The sequence below is a fragment of the Myxine glutinosa genome, chromosome 1, assembly GCF_964187855.1.
Source record: "Myxine glutinosa chromosome 1, kmMyxGlut1.1, whole genome shotgun sequence".
NCBI classification, from domain to species: Eukaryota; Metazoa; Chordata; class Myxini; order Myxiniformes; family Myxinidae; genus Myxine; species Myxine glutinosa.
This window is the reverse complement of record NC_136261.1, coordinates 444907510-444930997: the sequence shown is the minus strand read 5'-3', so window position 1 is coordinate 444930997 and position 23488 is coordinate 444907510. Positions and strand designations below refer to the sequence as shown.

Below are 23488 nucleotides of genomic sequence, written 5' to 3'. Positions count from 1 at the left end.
AAAAGGAGTCGGGAAAGACTTCGAAACATTGCGTGACTTGATCCTGGTGGAGGAATTTCAGCAGTGTGTCCATGAGGACATCAAAGTGTACCTGCAGGAAAAGAAAGTACCAAAGTTGTGGGACGCAGCCACCATGGCAGATGAGTATGCCTTAACCCACCGAATAGGGGTCCACGAACCTAACTCCTCGCCTAGATCTCTGCAGGGGAGGTGGGGAACAGCAGGTGCGGAGAACGACAATACATGGCGGCGGCCTCGAGAGGATTATGGGGACAACGCGGATACCCCACCTGTTCGAAATCAGAGGGATGCGGGCCCAAGACAAACTTATATTTCGGGGGGCCCGAGGCAGACCACGAGTTTTTCCTCCGGGCCTACTTGCGCTTTTTGCAAGAAACCTGGACACTTGATGTCCAGTTGTTACCGCATGAAAAGGGAAGACCCAGAGCGGAGTCCGACTATTACGACTCCAAATGCAATGGCCATTGTGAGAAATCGCCATCAAAAGGGTTACCAACCATTTATTTCAGAGGGGTTTGTGTCACTGGATGGAGCCTCGACTAACCGGAGACCGGTTAGGATATTGAGGGACACAGGAGCACATCAATCTTTAATGCTTGAAGGCATTTTGCCATGGTCCGAGGAGACGGCAACGGGGCATAGTGTTCGTTTACAGGGGATCGGGGGCGGTGTTAGTGCTCCACTTCATGTCATCCATTTGGAGTCCGATTTGGTGTCAGGACCGGTCACCGTCGGTTTACAAGCCACACTTCCTGTAGAGGGTGTATCTGTGGTTATCGGGAATGATTTGGCCGGGGGTCAAGTTTATGGTAACCTGAGGGTTGGTAAAGAGCCCAGCAGGGAAAATAACACCACACCAGCTCGGGATGGCGACAAAAGTACCAAGTTATTTGTAGGGGGACTGAACTTCAAAACAGAGGAAGAAGTTCTGACCTCTGTCTTCAACAGATATGGGCCGCTGGTGGAAATGCGGTTGGTAAGAGACAGGGAAACGCAACAGTCAAGAGGGTTCGGCTTTGTCACGTTTGCAAGCCCAAAAGACGCCAGAGAGGCAGAGAAGAATTGGAATGGCAAGGATTTGGAGGGTCGGACCATAACAGTAGGGAAGGCATTTCGTAGGCGTCGAGAGGTCTACAGGAGAGTACAACTGGGCGGTAGTTTTGGTGGTGGCCGCAATCAATATTATTATGGAGGCTCCTTGAGTTACGGCAGCTCCCGAAGGAAGGATGGTCAAAGTAGTGGCTGAGAAGGAGACCGCTATATTTGGGACTACAGGGACAAGCGGTCCCCCAATAATTATTAGGGAAGTTCTGAAAAGCTGAAGCACTGAAGGCGGCGGAGCCGCCGAGCCAAGATTCCTACATGGATTAACCGTGAACTCCCCGTTCCTAAAGGCGTCCATGTAGTGAACTTTCATGCACGGACTAACCGTGAACTCCACGTTCCTCAAGGCGTCCCTGTAGAGAACTTTCCTGCACGGACTAACCGTGAACTCCACGTTCCTAAAGGCATCCATGTAGTGAATACTCGGCTTGGCCTCCCGGAAAAAGTGCTATCGAGTTGCTTAACTTTGGATCTTTGATCAACCCCTTAACCTTCATTCACAAGAAACTGACAGTCAAAGTCAGAGGGTCATGAGATGGGGTTTGGCTTGGTAGGAGTCCAACGGGAAATTGAACATGTAAAGGGCAGGGACAATGTCGTTGCTGGTGCTTTGTCCAGAGTGAATTACCTTTGAAAATCTCTGGGGGTTTTGTGAAATTTTGTTGCTTTATTTTTGAGTTGTGATAATTGTTGCCCAGGGGAACTGATGATTTGGGGGTTGAGTTACCTGGTTTGTTTATCCAAGTTGGCCGGCAAAGAAAGTTTTCGCTGGGTTCAAACTTTCTTTCTTGAAGGGGGGGAGTGTTACATATTTATGTGAATGTATGTGAATTACCATTCAGGTCTTTGCTTATCAAGGTGTAGTAGATTAAGGGTTGTTGTGGTTGGAGGGTCAGGAGCCCTTCTGAAAAAGAGACCGGAAACAGAGGAGGAAAAGACACGAGGAAGAAAAGCGACGGGGATTCTTCTTCCTCGCCCCGCTCCGACGAAAGGTGGGATCGATCTTGCGCCACGTGGAAAAGCGGCGTTCCCAAGCCCGTCTGGCGAGAGGAGTTTCCGGGACGTGTACCTACCCGGTGGAGACGTCAAGAGGCCGTGGGGCCGTGCACCGACCCAGCGTCTGGCACCGTTCGCGGCACCGTCTGCAAAGACGCGTACGGGTCGCATGTTGGGGCCTAACACGCGTTGCAAGCGGCGTGGGGCTTTTGCTTGCTTTATCGTATCCGCTTCGCGTGGCCACAAGGGGGCTGCAGTCGTGGTTCCCGGTGCGATACATGCCCGGTGGAAACACGTCCACCCGGGGTTCGTTCACCCGCCCGAGTACGGCGACGCCGACCATCATCTTGGTCAGGAGGGGCCCAGAGACATTGTGAGGGACAGAGACCAAAAGGGGGTCGTGAGTACAAAAGGGGACACACATATATAAGATGGCCATCTTAATCATCTAGGGGATTGATTGTGGATTGTGAATTGTTGATGGTGGATTGCTCGGGGAAAATATCCTTGATTGTAGCATTGAAATTGTATGGTATCATTACCCTTGAAATATATCATTGAAACTCAGTTTTCTCTTGGGTGGAATTCATATGGATTGCGTGGCGAAAGCGCATATGTGATACAACTTTCTGGCGAAGTTCCTCTCACGGTCCGGGGGTCACCGAGACCAGGTAGTCACCGAGGGGACCACGTAACAGGGACCATGAGGGAAAGACAGCACAGGGGGACCGCGAGGGAAAGACAGCACAGGGGGACCACGAGGGAAAGACAGCACAGGGGGACCGCGAGGGAAAGACAGCACAGGGGGACCGTGAGGGAAAGACAGCACAGGGGGACCGGGTTGGAAAGACAGCACAGGGGGACCGAGAGGGAAAGACAGCACAGGGGGATCGCGAGGGAAAGACAGCACAGGGGGACCGCGAGGGAAAGACAGTACAGGGGGACCACGAGGGAAAGACAGCACAGGGGGACCGTGAGGGAAAGACAGCACAGGGGGACCGCGAGGGAAAGACAGCACAGGGGGACTGCGAGGGAAATACAGCACAGGGGTACCGTGAGGGAAAGACAATACAGGGGGACCGCAAGGGAAAGACAGTGAAACTGTCCGCTAAGTAGCTCTTAATTTCATCAATTCCCATGGACGGATCCACGTCATGGATTACTCCCAGGCTCACCCTCATCTACCTAGGAATTTGACACAAAAGCCGAGCCTCCCCAAAGTGCGACCCTCTCAACACCTCGTCCCGACCTTCTCAACACCTCATCCTGACCCTATCAACACCCCGTCCCGACCCTCTCAACACCCCGTCCCGACCCTCTCAACACCTCGTCCCGACCCTCTCAACACCTCGTCCCGACCCTCTCAACACCCCGTCCCGAACCTCTCAACACCTCATCCCGAACCTCTCAACACCACCGTCCTGACCCTCTCAACACCCCGCCCCGACCCTCTCAACACCGCGTCACGACCCTCTCAACATCTCGTCCAGACCCTCTCACCACCCCGTCCCGACCCTCTCAACACCTCGTCCCGACCCTCTCAACACCTCGTCCCGACCCTCTCAACACCCCGTCCCGAACCTCTCAACACCTCATCCCGAACCTCTCAACACCACCGTCCCGACCCTCTCAACACCCCGCCCCGACCCTCTCAACACCTCGTCACGACCCTCTCAACATCTCGTCCAGACCCTCTCACCACCCCATCCCGACCCTCTCAACACCCTATCCCGACCCTCTCACCACCCCGTCCCGACCCTCTCAACACCCCCATCCCGACCCTCTCAACTCCCCGTCCTGACCCTCTCAACACCTCGTCCAGACCCTCTCACCACCCCGTCCCGACCCTCTCACCACCCCGTCCCGACCCTCTCAACACCCCCATCCCGACCCTCTCAACACCCCGTCCCGACACTCTCAACACCTCGTACCCACCCTCTCAACTCCCCGTCCTGACCCTCTCAACTCCCCGTCCCGACCCTCTCAACACCTCGTACCCACCCTCTCAACACCCCGTCCCGACCCTCTCAGCACATCGTACTCACCCTCTCAACATCTCGTCCCGACCCTCTAAACACCTCTTCCCGATCCTCTCACCACCTCGTTCCGACCCTCTCAACATCTCGCCCCGACCCTCTAAACACCTTGTGTCGCTGAGCGCCGATTTGCATTAATTTCATAGATCGCCAGATCTCAACTTTTTCGTGCTCGAAGCGTCGCCGAATTATTTTTTGATAAGTTCTGCCAACTTGAGAATAAGAAATGGTTTGATTTTGGTGAAGATCTGGATCCGGATCTGGATCTGGATCTGAGCATTTTCCAGAGATTCTTTACCATTGAGAGATCGGACAAAAACCGATATGTAGCACGAGATGTGAGAAACTTGTGGACGGATTATAACAAAACTTGGTTCATGAGTTGGAGAAGAGACAAGAACAAGCGATTCGGGTTTGGTTCAAGTGGGATCCAGATCGGAGCTATTCGTGTCCGATCTAACAAAACAGAAACTGTTCACCTGGTGCAGGTGTGCTCTCTACCGAGTGCTGTTCTAGTTGAGCTATGTTTCGCGTTTCATCACCGCTCGGGTAGTTTTGTTACATCATCATCCTCGGGTAGTTTGGGTGCATCATCATCCTCGGGTAGTTTGCGTGCATCATCATCCTCTGGTAGTTTGGGTGCATCATCATCCTCTGGTAGTTTGGGTGCATCATCATGCTCGGGTAGTTTGGGTGCATCATCATCCTCGAGTAGTTTCGGTGCATCATCATCCTCAGGTAGTTTGGGTGCATCATCATCCTCGGGTAGTTTGGGTGCATCATCATCCTCGGGTAGTTTGGGTGCATCATTTTCCTCGGGTAGTTTGGGTGCATCATCATCCTCGGGTAGTTTGGGTGCATCATCATCCTCGGGTAGTTGGTTCTGATTTTTTTTTTAAACACAACGTTCCGCCGAAATCACCGGTTATTCCATTTCCTAATGAACCTTCTTTTGTCATTGTACAATATATTATTATGTGCATTTGATAAACAATATCAATATGTATTAACAATAGCAATTTTGAATTTTAATGTGATTATTGTTGCATTTGTATACATTCAATGAGTTATTCATTATTCCACTTAACCTGCTTTCTTACCAATACCAACATCACCCCCTTCATTTTATAATCGTCTCGTCCAGTTAAACATTAGGGAAAAACGTTTTTTCAAATCGATTAATCACGTGACAATGCTTTATTTCCTCGAGATTGAGCATTCCCTTTCCGCTGTGTTTATCACCACTCACAAGGTGATTTGTTTTGTGGGTAAAGTGAGACCCACCCTCGGTCTCATCTCAAAACATTGTTGACCACGATCGGTCTCGCGATATCTCTCATCTCTCGTGATCTCGGGTTGCATTGATTGCATGACGTCATTGAATTTGGGTCACCTTGGGCACGTGACCATTATGCACGTGCGTTAATCCGCCATCGCGGACCGAGCAGTGCTCATTCGCACGTGGTTCATTCCTAACACGGAAGCCGTCCCTGGTTCTTCTTTATCTTTACATTTTATTTTCGCACTTTAATATGGCGGCGCATACAAATTTCTGACGTCACAAACAATCTTCTTACAAAGAGGAAGAAGACGATGTGCGTAAAGCGGAGGTATTCAATAACGATGAAGAACCTCTGGGTGATCTAGTAAGCCTTTGAATGTAACTGTGATGAAGGTTCACGTGATCGGATCTCATCTGAAAAGGTTTGTTCGAAGATTATCATTTTATTATTAATACTGAGTGTAACGGCTGCCGACCACATTCGTCCGTGGCAGTCTAATTTTTGGGGGGTTTTGCCGTATTGGTGTTTGTGGCGGTGTAGCGGCTGTGTGTAGTTTTGTTATCGGTGGTTCACATCGTGCTTTTCATAACAGCAATTTGTATCTCGGTTTTGTAACGTCCACCACCACCATTAGGCTTAATAGTTAGTTATATCTTTTATCCTTTAACTAGCGAAGTCTTTAGGACATTTTATGTTGTGTTGTGTCGAGTCGAGCTGGAGCGTGCGCAATGGTCGAGCACATGAAACGGTGTGAAGAGGTTAAACATTGAACTCTGAAAAAGATTAACTGAGGATCCAAAGTTGGTATGTTATTTAAATTGTTTCTTTGATACATAATACATTCGCTGCTTAAACTGTAAGAAATTGATTTGATGTGCATTTGCCGCTTTGTGAGGTAAATGCTTTGCAAACGGTTTGTATTTCGCCATTGCTGATTTATCGTGCAGAACGACAAACTGCTGCATGATTGTTTGTATTGAAGCCGAATGTGTGAACTGCAATTGTTGAGATTAGTTAGTTATTTGCTGTTTGTTTCTCATGTTGTAGTTTCACGAAGCCAACGAATAAAACGCCTTCTGCACGAGACCCAAGGTTTCCTGTAAGCCTATTTGCACGGTGTTCCTCTTCTTCACAATTTCGAGCGATCGCGGCTCCTCTTCTTCATAAGCTGAACCCCAGCGGTTGCACTCTGTGTCGGTCGGTAGGTCACACAGACATTGTTATGGAACTGGACACTGCAGCGTCATGCTCCATATTTCAGAAACTGTATTTCATGATAAGTTGTCTGAATTTTGATTGCACAATAACATAACTTTTCGTAGTTGTACGGTGTAATTGGTGCTTTTTGTTGGCTGCACCAAGTTACCAGTTACGGTATCGGGATAACCAGGCTTCCTGTGAGGTTCCCACTGGAAGCCTATTGTTTTGGGATGTTACAAAAAATTTTGTTATTAAAAAAACAAACTTGGAAATGTTAAATCCAGATAAAGTATGAAAATACCTTTAATACGGTACTGTAGCGACCGATGGGTCCCCCAAGCGAGACCAGCAGCAGAATCTCCTTGCTCCAGCCGGTGACGTCACCGGTGGACAACCTCGGCGCCGGGGTGGCTGGTCACGTGACCACCAAAGCGTGCCGTGCGTGCGGTTATAATCCTTTGCACCTGTCGGTCACGTGACCACCGAAACACGCCTCGCCTGAGAGGCGTGGCTTTCGGTTTCGGTTATGCTTTCTGGTTTTGGATATATATGCAGCCCGATAAACGGGCTTTTCAGAGTTCCCGAGTTGGTTTTTACAATAAACATCTTCTCGGACGAGTTTGTGTCTAGCCGTCACTTCGTCCGTATCAAGCAAGAGCCCCTGCTCTTCACTGGTGACCCCGAATTTACGACGCGCGATGGACACCGCAGTGTCCCTCAAACTGCCCACCTTCTGGGAAGCACATGCCGCCGTCTGGTTCGTGCAGGCGGACTCCCAGTTCGCCCTGTGTGGCATAACGGAGGATGCCACTCGATACCATTACGTGGTCGCTGCTCTTGGCTCGGCGACCGCCGCCCGCTGCCTGAGCTTCCTCCAGAACCCGCCTGCTGACGGCAAGTACGACGCCATCAAGGCACTTCTGCTGGGCGCTTTCGCCCTCTCCCTGGCTGCGCGCGCACGACGCCTGCTCGACCTTCCTGAGCTCGGCGATACGCGCCCGTCCGAATGCATGGATTACATGCTCGCGTTGCTCGGCGAGCACCCCTCGGATTTCATGTTTCAGGAGCTCTTTCTTCGCCAGCTCCCGGCCCAGGTACGGGTTGCCCTGGCAGGTACGACCATCGTGAACCCCCGCGACCTCGCCAAGGAGGCCGACAAGATCGCTTCGGCAAGCCAGCTCGTCGGGGTGGCGGCCGGGAGCCTTCCCGCCCACCCGCCCGACACCCGCGACGCAGTTTCCTTCCCGGAGGCCGCCGGGCCGGCGCGACTGGTAGCGGCGACGCCGCCTCGCCCGGACCCAACACGTCGACCGGAGCCCCCGCCAGACCCGCCTGGTGTTATTTCCACGCCAGGTTCGGACGGCAGGCCCGATCATGTCGACCCCCGTGCACGTTCGGCAAAGTCGGGAAACGGGCGAGCCGGCGTTCCCTACCAGCAATGAACGCCGGCCGTTCCGGAAACCTGCTGTTCATCGCGGACCGAGCGTCGGGACGGCGCTTCCTCTGCGACACCGGCGCTCAGCTGAGCGTCATTCCTGCTTCGGTGGAGCACAGGTGGGCCGCCGTTTGCGCCCCCCCCCCCTTGGTCGCGGCCAACGGCTCCGCCATCCACACCTTCGGCCCACGCACCGTCGCTCTCCGCTTCGGCAGCCAGCTCTTTCACTGGGAGTTTGTGACGGCGGACGTCCCCATGGCTTTGCTCAGGGCCGATTTCCTGTGCGCCCATGGGCTGCTCGTCGACGTGAAATGCCGGCGTCTCGTCAACGCCGAAACTTTCAGCTCCCTGGCATGCGCCTTGAGCCGTGCCGCGCCCACCGAGTTTTCCTGCGCCCTCCAATTGGCGGACGACTTCGCACGCCTCCTTGCGGAGTTCCCGGCCCTCACACGACCGACATTTTCGGCCATCGTGGTGCGCCACGGCATCGAGCATTACATCCCCACTACGGGCCCACCGGTGTACGCCCGGGCTCGCCGTCTCGACCCCGCCAAACTCGCCGTCGCCAAGGCCGAGTTCGCGGCGCTGGAGCGCCTCGGCATGGTGTGGCGCTCCGACAGCGCCTGGGCCTCGCCGCTGCACATCGTCCCGAAGCCGGGGGGGCGGATGGCGGCCATGCGGCGACTACCGCTGCCTCAACGACGCCACTACCCCCGGCAGGTACCCCGTCCCGCACATCCAGGATTTTTCCGCCCGGTTGGCGGGGCGGACCATTTTTTCAAAAGTGGACCTGATTCGGGGGTACCACCAGGTGCCCGTCCGCCCGGCCGACATCCCGAAGATGGCCGTGATTACACCTTTCGGCCTCTTTGAATTCCTCCGGATGCCCTTTGGCCTCAAAAACTCGGCGCAGGCGTTCCAGCGCCTGATGGACGGCGTGCTGCGTGACTTGCCGTTCCTCTATACCTACCTGGACGACATTCTCGTCACCAGCACGTCCAGAGCCGAGCACCTCCTCCACCTCCGGACGCTGTTCGGCCGCCTCAGCGAGCACGGATTGATCGTCAACCCGGCCAAATGTCACTTCGGTGCGGCGACGATCAAATTTTTGGGCCACTGCATCACCCGGACCGGCGCCGTGCCGCTGCCGGCCAAAGTCGAAGCCATCGCCGCTTTCCCGCGCCCCCGCTCCGTCAAGGCGCTGCAGGAGTTCCTCGGGATGGTGAACCTTTATCACCGCTTCGTGCCCAGAGCTGCGCAACTCATGCGGCCCTTGTACGCCGCCCTCTGCGGCCAGCCGGCGAAGCGCGATGTCGTCTGGTCCACGGACATGGACGCTGCTTTCACCGGCGCGAAACGGGCCCTCGCCAATGCCACGCTGTTGGCACACCCGGTACCCCAGGCTCCCATCGCCCTCACCACGGACGCCTCCGACTACGCCGTGGGCGCGGTCCATGAACAATGGGTAAACGGGGCCTGGCAGCCACTCGCATTCTTCAGCCGGCAACTCCTGCCCAACGAGTTAAAGTACAGCACCTTCGACCGCGAGCTCCTCGGGCTGTACCTGGCCGTTCGCCATTTTCGCCACTTCCTGGAGGGCCGCCCATTCACGGCTTTTGTCGACCACAAGCCGTTGGTTTTCGCCATGGCCAAGGTCACGGAGCCGTGGTCGGCCCGCCAGCAGCGCCACCTCTCCGCTGTGTCGGAGTACACCACGGACATCCGGCACGTCGCCAGGAAGGACAACGTCATGGCCGACTGCCTTTCTCGAGCCGGCGCCAACGCCGTCCACCTCGGCGTCGACTTCACACTCATGGCAGCGGACCAGTCCACCGACGGCACGGTGCAGGCGCTCCGGGTGGCGGACATGGGCCTCCGCTTGGCTGACGTCCCCTTCGCGGACACAGTCCTGCTGTGCGACATCTCCCAAGGCCGACCTCGCCCCGTTGTGCCAGTCAACTGGAGGTGTCGCATTTTTGCTTCGCTCCATGGCCTCTCTCACCCGGGCTGGAAGGCATCCCAGCGGCTGGTGGCAGCGCGGTTCGTCTGGCATGGGCTGCGACGGGATGTCCGCGACTGGGCCAACGCCTGCACACCCTGCCAGCGGGCCAAGGTCCACCGGCATACCCAGGCTCCGCTGGCTCCCTTCACCGTGCCCGAGTGACGGTTCTACCACGTCCACGTGGACCTAGTGGGTCCCCTTCCCCCATCGCAGGGGTTCACCCACCTGCTTACCATGGTGGACAGGACCACCAGGTGGCCGGAGGCCATGCCCCTCACCTCCACCACCACCGCTGACATGGCCCAGGCGTTCATCGCCACCTGGGTCACGCGTTTCGGCGCACCGGCGGACATCTCGTTGGACCGCGGCCCACAGTTCACGTCCGAACTATGGGGCGTGATCGCCCGCACGTTGGGCGTTACCCTACACCGCACCACGGCTTACCACCCCCAGGCCAACGGGTTGTGCGAGCGGTTCCACCGCTCCATGAAGGCCGCACTCATGGCCAGCCTCCAGGACGACGGCTGGGCCGACCGGCTCCCGTGGGTCCTTTTGGGCCTACGCACGGCCCCCAAAGAGGACCTCCAGGCATCCACCGCCGAGCTGGTGTATGGCCAGGCCCTCCGCATACCGGGCGAGTTCATGCCCGACGCCACCAGCCCCTGGTCTGCCGCGCGCCAGCGCACGGACTTCCAGGAGGCCGCCCGACGTTTCGCCCCGGTGCCCATGTCCTGCCATGGCGACCCCCAATCCTACGTCCCCCCAGCGCTCCGCTCGGCGGAGTACGTCTTCGTGCACCACGACGCGCACCGGGGGCCGCTCCGACCACCATATGACGGACCCTTCCGGGTCCTACGACGGGACAACAAGTCCTTCATCGTCAGTTTCGGCGGCTGGGCGGACCGGATTTCGCTGGACCGCCTCAAACCGGCCCACATGGACGTCGGCCAGCCACCACGGCTGGCTCTCCCACCGCGGCGCGGCCGCCCCCTGTCCACTGCACCCCCCCGTCCGACCACCCGCCACCACACCGGACCCCCCCGCCCCCCCCCCCGCGACTGGCCAGGGGTCGTTTTGGTCGGGTCATCCGGACCCCCCTCAGGTTGACCTTCCTGGATCAAGTCCATTCTGGGGGGGCGTGTGTAGCGACCCATGGGTCCCCCAAGCGAGACCAGCAGCAGAATCTCCTTGCTCCAGCCAGTGACGTCACCGGCGGACAACCTCGGCGCTGGGGTGGCTGGTCACGTGACCACCAAAGCGTGCCGCGCGTGCGGTTATAATCCTTTGCACCTGTCGGTCATGTGACCACCGAAACACGCCTCGCCTGAGAGGCGTGGCTTTTGGTTTCGGTTATGCTTTCTGGTTTTGGATATATATGCAGCCCGATAAACGGGCTTTTCAGAGTTCCCGAGTTGGTTTTTACAATAAACATCTTCTCGGACGAGTTTGTGTCTTTCCCGTCACTTCGTCCGTATCAAGCAAGAGCCCCTGCTCTTCAGTACCAAAACCACATCCATATCTTAACAAGCAGAGTGAAAACTGAGTACTCCCTTTCAGCGTGCGTCATTGACGAGCCCCGTTTGGTGCCCAGCAATGACGATTTACAATGCCTGGAGATGGCATAGGAAAGGTGCGGTGTACAACAAGCAGTGACAGGAAGCACAATTTAACCCCAAAGTAGTACCACGTGCACATAAAACAGGTCTTTACTTCTGTTTAAGGGAAAACAAGTACAAAAAGTTTTAATTAAAACAAAAGCCGCATCGATGTTACACAATGCCTAGATGCAGCTGTGCCTATAACGTCGATGTTATAGGCACAGGACATTCCTATTGATTCGATTACTTGATGTTATTTTTGTGCAAAGTGAAAATATATCTCGGCAATTTCCCATGTGTGGCGACGAATTTTTAATATATCTCGGCATTTTCCCGTCTGTTATTTCAGGCGGTGTATGACTGACCATGCCGCGATTTAAAAAAATATATATCTCGGCAATTTCTCGTATGTGGTGACACGTGAACGAAGCTGTGCTCCTCTCTCCACATTATTGTGACGTATAAATTAAATATTTCATCGTGACGATTGTCATCAAATGGACGAATTTTTAATATATCTCGGCATTTTCCCATCTGTTATTTTGGGCGGTGTATGACTGACCATGCCGCGATTTAAACAAAATATATATATATCTCGGCATTTTCCCATCTGTTATTTCGGGCGGTGTATGACTGACCATGCCGCAATTTAAAAAAAATATATCTCAATGGACTTGAAGTTACAGGCCTTTGAGAAATCATTTCGTTCTATAAAGGGCAACTTTCATCGGATTTTCTTCCCGTTTTTTTTCAACCGAGTCTAAAACTATGTTAGCGACTGTGAAAAATGAAATGATATATCGAATTTGATTTGAAATAAAACTGTGTGAGAGGAAGACACCACGGGCCTACAAAACAGGCCTCAAAGCTATGCGAGTTAATAAAATGGTGGATATTTGTTTATATGAAGCCTCTTCCAGAATGGGTGGAGCTATGGTTCCCAGAATGGGTGGAGCTTTGAGGTTTTGTCTTCTCTGCAAGAACAAGAAGAACAACAACAGCAGAGGGCACTCTATGACCAGTGTCTGCGACGCGGCTAAAAATTAAGGAAACTATGATCACTTTCATATTCGGAAATTTGACACTCCACCTGTATTGATTAGCTATTTTTTTTTTTTTTTTTTTTTTTTTTTTTTGTATACAAGGTCGAGGCTCGTGAAAGAGCGAAACAAAACTGCTGTGATCAATGATTGCAAATTTTATGACTAGGTAATCATGGTTTCTTTAAAAATGAAGGTAATCAGATGAATTTTTCAGAAAATGTGAACTGAGGTTCAGCGAAGAGGGTGAGAAAACAAAAAAATTCGGTCCGACCAAAAATTTGCATTTCATCGATCCAGAGTTATTGCCATTGAATCAACGAGAATATGTTGAAAATACCTTCTAAATACCATGGAGGCCACAGTTTTGATGAGATCTTCATGAAACTTGGCATGATTAGTTGTGATGCTAAGATCTTGGTGAGTTTTAAATTTTGACAATTCTTGCTGTACCATTCGAGTTATTGCCCTTGATTTAACAGAAATGCATCAAATATAGCCTTTAAACACTATAATCAACAGTTTTTTTTCGGATTTTGATGAAACTTGGTGTGATTAGATATGATGATAAGATCTTTGTGGAGTTTAAATTTTAGTAATCCTTGACATATGGTTCTGGAGTTATTGCCCTTGATTTGAAAAAAAAAATGCATCCAATTCATACCTTTTTAACGCTATGAAAGCAACAATTTTGATCGCATTTTGATGAAACTTGGCATGATTATAATAAATATTTTGCCATAAAAACAACAAGAGTTATTGCCCTTGACTTTTAACCAAACTTCAGTGGATTGTGGGTGCGATAAAGAACAAAAGCAACATTTTTGTTTTCGATTTTGATGAAACTTGCCTTTGTAACATTTCTTGACAGAATATCGGCTACTGTGAAAGTAAAAACTGCCAAAATTGAAATTGTAACAAAATGTACAATTTATGGCTCACACTTGACTTTACTCGTTTCAAATATATACACAAATATATATTTGTCAGAACACAGAGTGAGATGTGCATGGAAGAAGTTTTGGGAACTGAGTGGTGTGCTGATGAGGAGGGGAGTGGTGTGCTGATGAGGAGGGGAATGGTGTGCTGATGAGGAGGGGAGTGTCGTTGAAGCTGAAGGGAAAGGTGTATGCTGCATGTGTGAGAAGTGTTATGATTTATGGGAGCGAGACATGGGTAATGAACATAGAGCAGCAACGAAGGCTGGAAAGGGTGGAAATGCGAATGGTTCGGTGGATGTGCGGAGTATCGTTGAGAGAGAGGGGAAGACAAATGATGAATTGCGAAAAATGATGGGAATAGAGCCTGTGATTGATGTTGTGAAGAGGAACAGGTTGTGATGGTTTGGTCATGTGTTGAGGAAGGATGAAAGTGACTGGTTGGGGAGAGTGATGGAAATGAATGTGGAAGGAAGTAGAGGACGGGGAAGACCGAGAAAGACTTGGCTAAAGATGGTGGAAGAAGAAATGCGGGCAAGGGGGTTAACAAGGAGAGATGCAGAAAATAGGGCAAGATGGAGAAGATTGTCATGGGGACCGCAAGGCTAACCCCCGCTCTAGCAGGGAAAATGGCCTTAAAATGCATGTTGTTGTTGTTGTTGTATTCTTAGCAAAACACGATGTCTTTGTGAGGAGGATCTGCTGCTAATGAATACATGGATACGTCATACTCGGTGGCATTATCATACTCCTCGGATTGTGACCAGTACGCGACCTTATACATCTTTGTTTTCCTGAGCTTCTCTATTTTGGCGTTGTGGACAACCAGACCACCATCTTCAAACCACGCATAACACGCCTTCCTTCCAAGAATGTTCCCTTTAAAAATGTCCTCAAGGACATCTCTGTTGGAATAATCCAAATTTGGGTACTCATTACTTATAGTGTTAGACTGGTCAGAAATCTGATAAATGTGCTTCTATAAAATCCTATAAGCATTTTTGGGGAAAAGTTGACAGACCACTTTTTTATCATAATTTGGGTGTGATGAGTCCATTTTTGCTGTCTGTCACCCTCTCAAATGAAGGCAAAAGCTTCAAAAATGGCCGAAAGCAAAATGGCTGCGAAAGATTCAATTTTACTGTTTTTTTAATACCTCTCTAAATTAAATACAAAGTTGAGTACTCTCCTCATTTCAAAAGCATCATTATGTACAAAATTATTCTCAAATATGCAAAATACTGTTATTAGTTTCTTAACATAGGTTGATGGTGTCCATATTGAATTTCAAGATGGCTGTCATTGTTAATCGGTATGTTGCCAATATAGGAAATATGAAGGCGACACGAGAGGCTATTTGTAGGCACATTCATATGATGACAAACAGTGAATTAGATAAGGTACAAGCATTTAAGCAGTACATAATGCTACTTTATATGTATTCAAATAAATTTAGCCTTATATAATAGCCGGCGAAGCCGGTGTTGTCAATAAACGAGTACGTATTATGTTGAAAACCTGATTATGCCTTGGCTCAAGAATCCGAAGCGCAGTGGGCGCAGCCATCTTGCAGAGGCGGAAGTATGCATAACAAATTTAAAACCTTCATTAGGAGTTTCTTTCACCCGTCGTCGTTTGATTCACAATCTTATGCACCTCCGATGTATTAATAAAATAATTTAAGACCAACATCGGCCCGCATGGGCCTGGTCATCTTCAACAAAATGCGTCACCAAACACCGGACCCAATGAGTCGAGCATTTGCAAAAATATTGCTAAAATGAAAGCGCTCACTGGATGGAGTGCTGGAGACAGCCATCGACCAGATGCGGAAGTTTGCATAAAACAATTGCGAAAAAGTTCAAGAGGAGTTTGTTTCACCCGTCGTTCTTTGATTCACAATCTCATGAAACCTCTAATTAGTAATTAAAATACGTTAAGACCAACCTCGTTATCTTCAACGAAAATCGTCATCAAACACCAGAACCAATGAGATTCGAGCATTTGAAAAAATATTATTACGCATTTCGGACGGTGAAAACAGCGTCAAATATTCTAACATTGACGAAGAATTATTTTTTAGAAATCTCGCGGCCGTATGGGATAGTGTTTCACAGCCAGAAATACGGTATGAGATTCAAGCATTTGAAAAAATATTTCTAAAATAAAATCACTTGCTGGATGGAGTGCTGGAGACAGCCATCGACCGGATGCGGAAGTTTGCATAAAACAATTGCGAAAAAGTTCAATAGGAGTTTGTTTCACCCGTCGTTCTTTGATTCACAATCTCATGAAACCTCTAATTAGTAATTTAAAGACGTTAAGACCAACCTCGTTATCTTCAACGAAAATCGTCATCAAACACCAGAACCAATGAGATTCGAGCATTTGAAAAAATATTATTACGCGTTTCGGACGGTGAAAACGGCATCAAATATTCTAACATTGACGAAGAATTATTTTTTAGAAATCTCGCGGCCGAATGGGATAGTTTTTCACGGCCAGAAATACGGTATAAGCGGTTTACATATTTAGTTTAGAAATACAGATAGTTTTTCACGGCCGGAAATATCCGAAGTTGAGACGGAAGTCACCGAATTAATCACTGCAAGCTAACTTCTTCTGGTGGACGAAGCCGCCGTGCCCGGAGAGTCAGAGAACCAGCCCTGGCGCCTGACAGCGACTGAAGTTAGAAGACTACACACTTACTGTGAAAACGTATGTTAAGCCCAGTTAAAAATAGGCCTTAAGCTAGCACATCGTATAGTTACTTCCTTAAGCTTCTTGTGACATTTATTGTATGCAGGTATTGCCATTGGGGAGGACTGTCTGCTCTTCTCTTTTACCAAGTCTTACCAGGTACGGTACCTACTACACCTACCTACTACCAACTACCTACCTACCTACTACCAACTACCTACCTACTACCAACTACCTAACCTACTGATGCCATGGTGATGGGTAAAATAGTGGCAAGAGGTATGCAGGTATTGGGGACGACTGTCTGCTCTTCTCTTTTACCAAGTCTTACCAGGTACAGTACCTACTACACCTACCTACTACCAACTACCTAACCTACTGATACCATAGTGATGGGTAAAATAGTGGCAAGAGGCTTTGGCTTCGCCGGCTCATTGCGGCTTTGCAGTCAGTACTAGTACAATGTACATGTGATGTTATCTGATAGAATGTGCATCTCCCTCCAATGTCGCATATGAAAATGATCGAATTTTCTGCAATTGTGTCACAGTCATTCATATACAGTTCTACTCATTGTGACAGTTGTCATTATCCTTGCATTTGCATTGTGATGTACACAACAGAGGAGACTTTCTGCACTTGCACCGTAAATTCATACAGCCAGTGTTGCAGCTACAGGAAATCAGTTCCAGACACGACTGGGGTTCAGGTGGAAATGATATCAAAATGGGCACCAGTTTGTCCTCGCTCTGTTTCCAACCCATGGACTCGGGTGGAGGCAGATCTGGGTAGTTCAGATGTGCTTGTCTCCACACTAATGCCTGATAATGTGAACGTTTCACATGGAAGAATAGTGCATCACTTGTTGGGGGAAGTGACTGGAGCGCGGGACTTAATGAAGAGTACTGGTCGAGCCTTGTCAACGTGTTGCATCTTGTACATTTTGCAGACAAACAGCTCCGCATCTTTAGCAGTTCCTTCTGTAAGATCTCCATTTCCAACATTTTGCAGTAGTCCGTGATGCTCTGTAAAGACTTTCCATGCAGTGGATTTGCTGTGGCCTGAGAAGAAGGATGTCACATCACTTCCAGTCAAAGCATGGAAGGCTGGAATAGTTTCCAGCACAGTCGGACCAAACGACATCTGTTCTGCTATTGTGTGAATAGGTATATGTTTTCTTTTCTTAGCTGTGCCCACTTTGAGCCAGAGTTTTGTGTAAGACATTCGAGGGAAGTGAGCCAGAAGAAGACCCAGAATGTCAGTATCCCTGGCTTGAACCACTATTCTGTCAGCTTGGTTTTTAACACAATGTAAAATAATACGGGTATCAGCCTCTTCATGCCGAGCTTCAAGCAGGGATGTGTCCACATCCGGGTTGTTTGATTCAACCCTCTCCATCAGTGAATCCACCAGCCACAATGATGGTTTTGTCATGCTGATCATGCCTTACCATATGTTCAGAAAGAAATCGTGCCAGGTCTGCCTTGTTTTCCCCTAAGGCCAGGAAATTACTCCAGTCCGCTGGCAAGGGCACCTCATGGCTGTCAATGACTCTTCAAATGGGTCTGATGCCCTTGGCATGCCTCTTCCTCGTCCCGGATTTAATGGACACCTTGTAATATCTGTCGAATGCAACATCAATGCGGTCAAACAAATATCCTATCTGAAGGACAGTGTTTTTGAAGACATCAGCCAGATCTCCAAATGTAGAAAGTCCGTGTGGCTTCCCAATGGCAATCACCAAGGCTTGTCCATCAAAAATAATGGTTGCATTGCCACCGAGCTCATCTGGTGCCAGCATTGGTGGGCATGGTGTTTCTGCTGTCAGAACTTGAGACAGAATGGCTTTGGATCCTGTACGAATGTCACCATTCATTTCTGCCAGTGCAATCGGCACTGGCAAGAGCTCATGGGAAAAAATTTCATCTACATTGACCTTCCTTCCTGATTCATAGGCAATGATCTGCCGCTGCAGGATTGATCGGTCTGCCTTTAATACTTTGTCTTTGCTTGATTTTGAGCATTGCCTTTCTGCATCAGAGGGATGAAAATGTCAATGGCTTGTTCTTGTGCAAAGGGTCACGAAATTTGACCTTCCGTTTCTCACATGGCAGAAGCCTATCTTGACAAATGTGTTGAGTTGCGTTTGTCCTTTCTCTTTGGCATTCAGGAGATCATCTCCAATCTTTTGGGTGGCCAGGTCTTTTGTTGCGATGTTTTGCAAGACTGGAGACTCTTCATTCACAAATATGTTGAATGACAGCAATACTGCCATCAGGTTGTCTTCATCTTGGCTGTCCTGTTTTTGTCTTCCTTTTGTGGATTCATTGTGCATTGGCTCTTCGTCCATGTTCAGGTGGTACTTTTTTCTGGTTTCACATGACATGTGGGATCTAAGGTTGTAAGAGAGGGCCCACCTGCTTAAGGCTGTCGTGGTCTTGGTGATACCAATGATGCCATCTCCTTTTTTCCCCCGTCCCATTTAGCCATTCTTGGCTTTGGTCTGGATAAACCTGGTTAAACCTACGCTTTGATCTTTTCACTACAAAATTTCCATTTTGAAATTCATGTCGCACTTCTGGTAGAAGTTGGTGCATTTCATTCACATATATTGTTCCTCATCGTGCGTAGTTTGTGTGATCATAATGCATGAACAGTGGGAGCATAGACTGGAAAGCATACAAATGAACTTCCCAATTTCCATCACGTTGGGCAAGGGTGAACAAGAGAAGTGTATGTACCATCTGCATGTAACTCCACCAGAACTGGCAGTTTACATTGTCAATGGAGTTTATGTGCACTGTCATTGCATCCCCGAACTCATCTGTTTCGAGAAGCAAGATCAAAGAATCCAAGTCTCCATCACTAGTTTTGTCTGTTATGTCTTGCCTGAGTTGTGGGTTGGTATGGCCAATTTGATCCAGCAACTTGGGCATGATGATCCTCCAGAGAACCTGAAGGGTGATTTTGTGAACTGTCATGCCCCTGGCATATGCCTTGCCTGCCATCACTTGTTCTGCAGCCCTAGGACCAATGAGTTTGCTTTCCACCCATGAATCCAACAGTCCAGGTGACTGAACGTGCTTACCTATAACCTTGAGGAAATTCATTGCTGTATGAAGTCCTCCAAGCCGCACGAACAAGAATGTCTGGTATTCATCCTTTGCCCATTTCAGTTCCATCAGCTTACAGTAGAGAGCTTCGTCCACTGTTAACACTCCATATTCTTGACCAAGACAACGAGCCACATGTCTGCACCATTCGACCACAGTATTCAATGTGTCCAATTCATGGGCTGGTGCTTGGACAATAGGCATGTATCCAACTGTTGTCAAGGTTGGATCTACCGTACTGATTTTCTGATTGAAATGTGTCCAGCTTATTTTATTGTCCTCTTCTTGACAGGTAATAAAAAATGCCACATCAGTTGCTTCTGACCGACGTACTGCTGCTTTATTTGTTGATGATTCATTGTACCATTCCTTCTTTGTGTCTCTGGTTGATTTTGGTTCCATGACACCTTCTATAACTTCAGCAGGCAATAGTTCTTCCATCACTGCAGGCACTTCTAGAGTAGTGTTTTTCGATGGCCCTAAATTCTTGAAGCCCATATCCGATTCTGGACCCCGTTGTCACGCTGCAATTTGGGTGGCATGGAAGCTATCTTACCCATCAAGACTGCTGTCATTGATATCTATGTTGTCACATGTGAAATGCACAAACCGTACAAAATTTGGTACAAAATTTGGAGGTGTCACTGCTCCTGTTATAATGTTCATGGATTTCACGGTATGTTCTGCCAGAGCTGTGTCAACCTGTAGAACATTGTCATAGCCAATGATGTGACCAGCATTGTGAAAGAGCTGCACCAGCTCCTTTGATCTAGTGGCTTGGTGTAATGTACATGCTAAGCCTACATGCTTGGGCGTCCAGCGTTTTCCACCACTGACATTGTAAACCAAGTCTTGTCCTATGCTCAGAATTATACCTTGAAGTTTTAATTCACCCTGGGATATTTCCTCTTCTTTGATTTCTTCAGTTTTATCTTCGATATCTTCAACTTCATCCTCGGTTTCACCAAATTCGCCCTCGAGAAGACCCTGTCCACCAAAGAGCAAATGAAGAAACATAAACAGATTATCAGGAACACAGGATATTGCTTCATCCTAACTAATGTTGAAGCCTTCATAGGAAGATTGGGACATTATTTCAGATCGCAGCTTCAATGCAACATGTACCATTTCCAGGAACGAGTCATCCACTGGCTGATAATCAGGCATGGTATGGGCATCCTCATCTTCAGCTACCAACTTTGAAATTGGGACATGTCCGTATTTTGTTGGCGCCAGCAATGTTTGTCTGTCTTCAATGGCTTGGTTGTGCATAACTACGGATTCAAAGAAGTGGCTTATATACAGTTTAAGCTTTTCCTTGAAAGATGCCTTCCTACTAGTGAAACATGGGGGAATGTCAATATCAGCTGTTTCAGCCAATTGACAATATCTTTTCCACACATCAGATAATTCGAGAACATGAGCTAGTTTTGCTGCACCCTCTAGTTCTTCAATAAGCCATTGCATAGCAAGATCTGTTTTTTTGCGTTATCCTTTCTTCTGGATGTATTGCGGAGGAATTGTTTGTAGTAGTTAGCATGGTATTTGCCCTCAGAAGCTATAAGATCATTCACCCCAGATAAACGTATACTGGTAAGTTGATCATAGGGAGAAGCTTCAAGGATCTGCTGGCTCATCTTCAGCATGGTCACAGATGACAATTTGGTCTTAGTGCTGTCATCCTGACAGAACATACAGGCTGCCCAATCAACAGGCTGTATGGAACTTCGAAGTCAAGAGGGTGGTCTAGAGGGCAGATCACCAGCTGAAGTGCTTGTGCCAGCTTCACACGATTCAGAGTAGTTTCGTTTTTGTAATCTGGATATGTTTGTTTTGCTAGTAAAACTAGCATAGCAAGATTTATTCCATACCAAGGAATCAGGGTTGGTAGTTAGTATCATAACAAGTCTATCGATTGCTATTCTGTTTTTACTGTCTCTATGTTTCTGACGTATTTGCACAGACTCTTTCAGTTTGGTTAGTCCTTGTTCTGTAGCACCTAACAGCTTGTCACTTTTCTTCTCCTGACAGATGATGCATTGTCTGACATCAGTGGATCTGTGTCTTTTAAGATTCAGTATTGGCTCCATATTCTCATTTTTGTATCGGCACATTCATCATATGAAAATCACATTCGACAATCCTTCATCTGAAACAAAAGAAAAATGAGTTAGTGCATTTTATCAATCAACCATATAAGCACTTTCTGGTGATGATGATATGAGCGTAGTGTTTGCAGCATTTTTGGTTACACATATATGGAGCAAATATGTTTCTTGATTACAACTACGATTGGAAATATTTGGGCCAAATTAAATACTTTATTCCTCACAACTTTGAACAATTAAACTCCGACTAGGATGTACCTTAGAAGTCGATATAAGAGAAATAGTTGCTGGCCATGGCAGCCATCTTGAAATACAAAATGGCCGCCATTGCCACTAATTAAAATGAAGATAACATTATAATTTGATAGGACAACAAATTTATATATGGTGATACGTCATATCTATGACGATACGTCATATTGCCACTAATTAAAATGAAGACAACATTATAATTTGATAGGACAACAAATTTATATATGGTGATACGTCACATCTATGGACTTACCTCAGATCGTGAGGATTCACACATGAGGATTCACGTCATTCACGTGAGGATTCACACTTCTAAACTGTGCATTTGACCTCAGGAAGACCGGATGTAATAGGTAAAATAACATTTTGGCGGCCATTTTGTTTTTGGCCATTTTGAGGAATTTAGCTTCACAGGAGAGGGTGACAGACAGCAAAAATGAACTCAGCACACCCTAATCATGATAAAAAAGTGGTATGTCAGCTTTTCCCCAAAAATGCCTCTAGAAGTGTGTTTTCCCAAAAATCCGACCAGTCTAGTCAGTCACATTCTTTGTTTTTTTTCTCTATTTTCTTCCTTTCTTTGGTGTCCCGTATCTGCTCCTTTGACTTCTCTCACTTGATGATCTCTGTTCTAATTTCTTTTTGTTTTTTCTTCCTTCTGTTCCTCTGTACTCTTCCCCATTTGACAGCCTTCCGGAGTATTTCATCCCTCTGATTTTCTTCAACGTCATCAAGGTAGTTCACTGTCCTATTCTTACAGGCACGCATTCTACAGGATAGGTAACACATTGTAGCATGCGGAGACTTCTGTTTTGAAGAGCTGAACATCCCCATAATCTCTTCAGCGTCTATATTATGTGACCGTGCTGATTCAGTCTCCTCCTTCAGTTTATCAGTTACATCCATCTCAAAGTTATTACGATACAGCCACATCAATGATTGCCTCGAGACAATTCTTCATCATCTGACTGAAGTGCGAATCCACTGGTATCTCTCGCAGTTTACTCAGTGTATTGTCGACAACGATCTCATCATCAAATAAGTCTTTGTTTCTCATTATATCAGGCTCTCTTGATTCTCTTCGGCTTTCTTTAATTCATGCAGAACATTCTTTACAACCTCAATACCATCAACATGGTTAACTTCATTTGTGCTGGAGGTGTTGAAATGTGTCATCCAAGGCCCTGTTAAATGCTTGCCCATAACCCAAGAACCTGAAGTTCGACCTTTGCAATATCATTGGTAAAGTCATAGAGAATGGCACTTCTTAAACCCCCACAGGATGTTCCTTTTTTTTCAATAACAGAAACAATTGATAATGTTCAATAAGTTTTCCAGCAATATGAAATAGAATGTGCAACCGATTTCCACGGTACCGTGGGAGCACAGCACGTGGAATATTCTTCTCATCAAGGAAAGCAACAAATCCTCGAGGATCACCTTTTCCATTTTTATAACGAAGTTTGTTTATTTGAAGTATCAAATTTGCCGCCACACATTCCTTTCCATAAACTTTACCTTTTGTTTCCTCAAGTTACTTAAGGGCTGATCAAACAGATGATGCAATTGTATCAAGAGAATGTAAATGACAATAAAGCTCATTCAAAGATTTACCCCACTCACTGTTCACAATCCTAATACAAGCATGATTAGCAGCACACC

The 23488-nt window shown here is 48.2% G+C and overlaps 1 long non-coding RNA gene across 1 annotated transcript in view; it reads left to right on the top strand.

Moving 5' to 3' along the window:
- The first annotated feature begins 6169 nt into the window (after window positions 1–6169).
- The window catches only part of LOC144889878 (uncharacterized), a 57757-nt gene continuing 40438 nt past the window's right edge, over window positions 6170–23488 (top strand). Inside the window, exons 1-2 of the long non-coding RNA XR_013622134.1 lie at window positions 6170–6244; window positions 6498–6641. This is a non-coding gene — a long non-coding RNA (uncharacterized LOC144889878). The remainder of the gene's footprint in view (window positions 6245–6497; window positions 6642–23488) is intronic.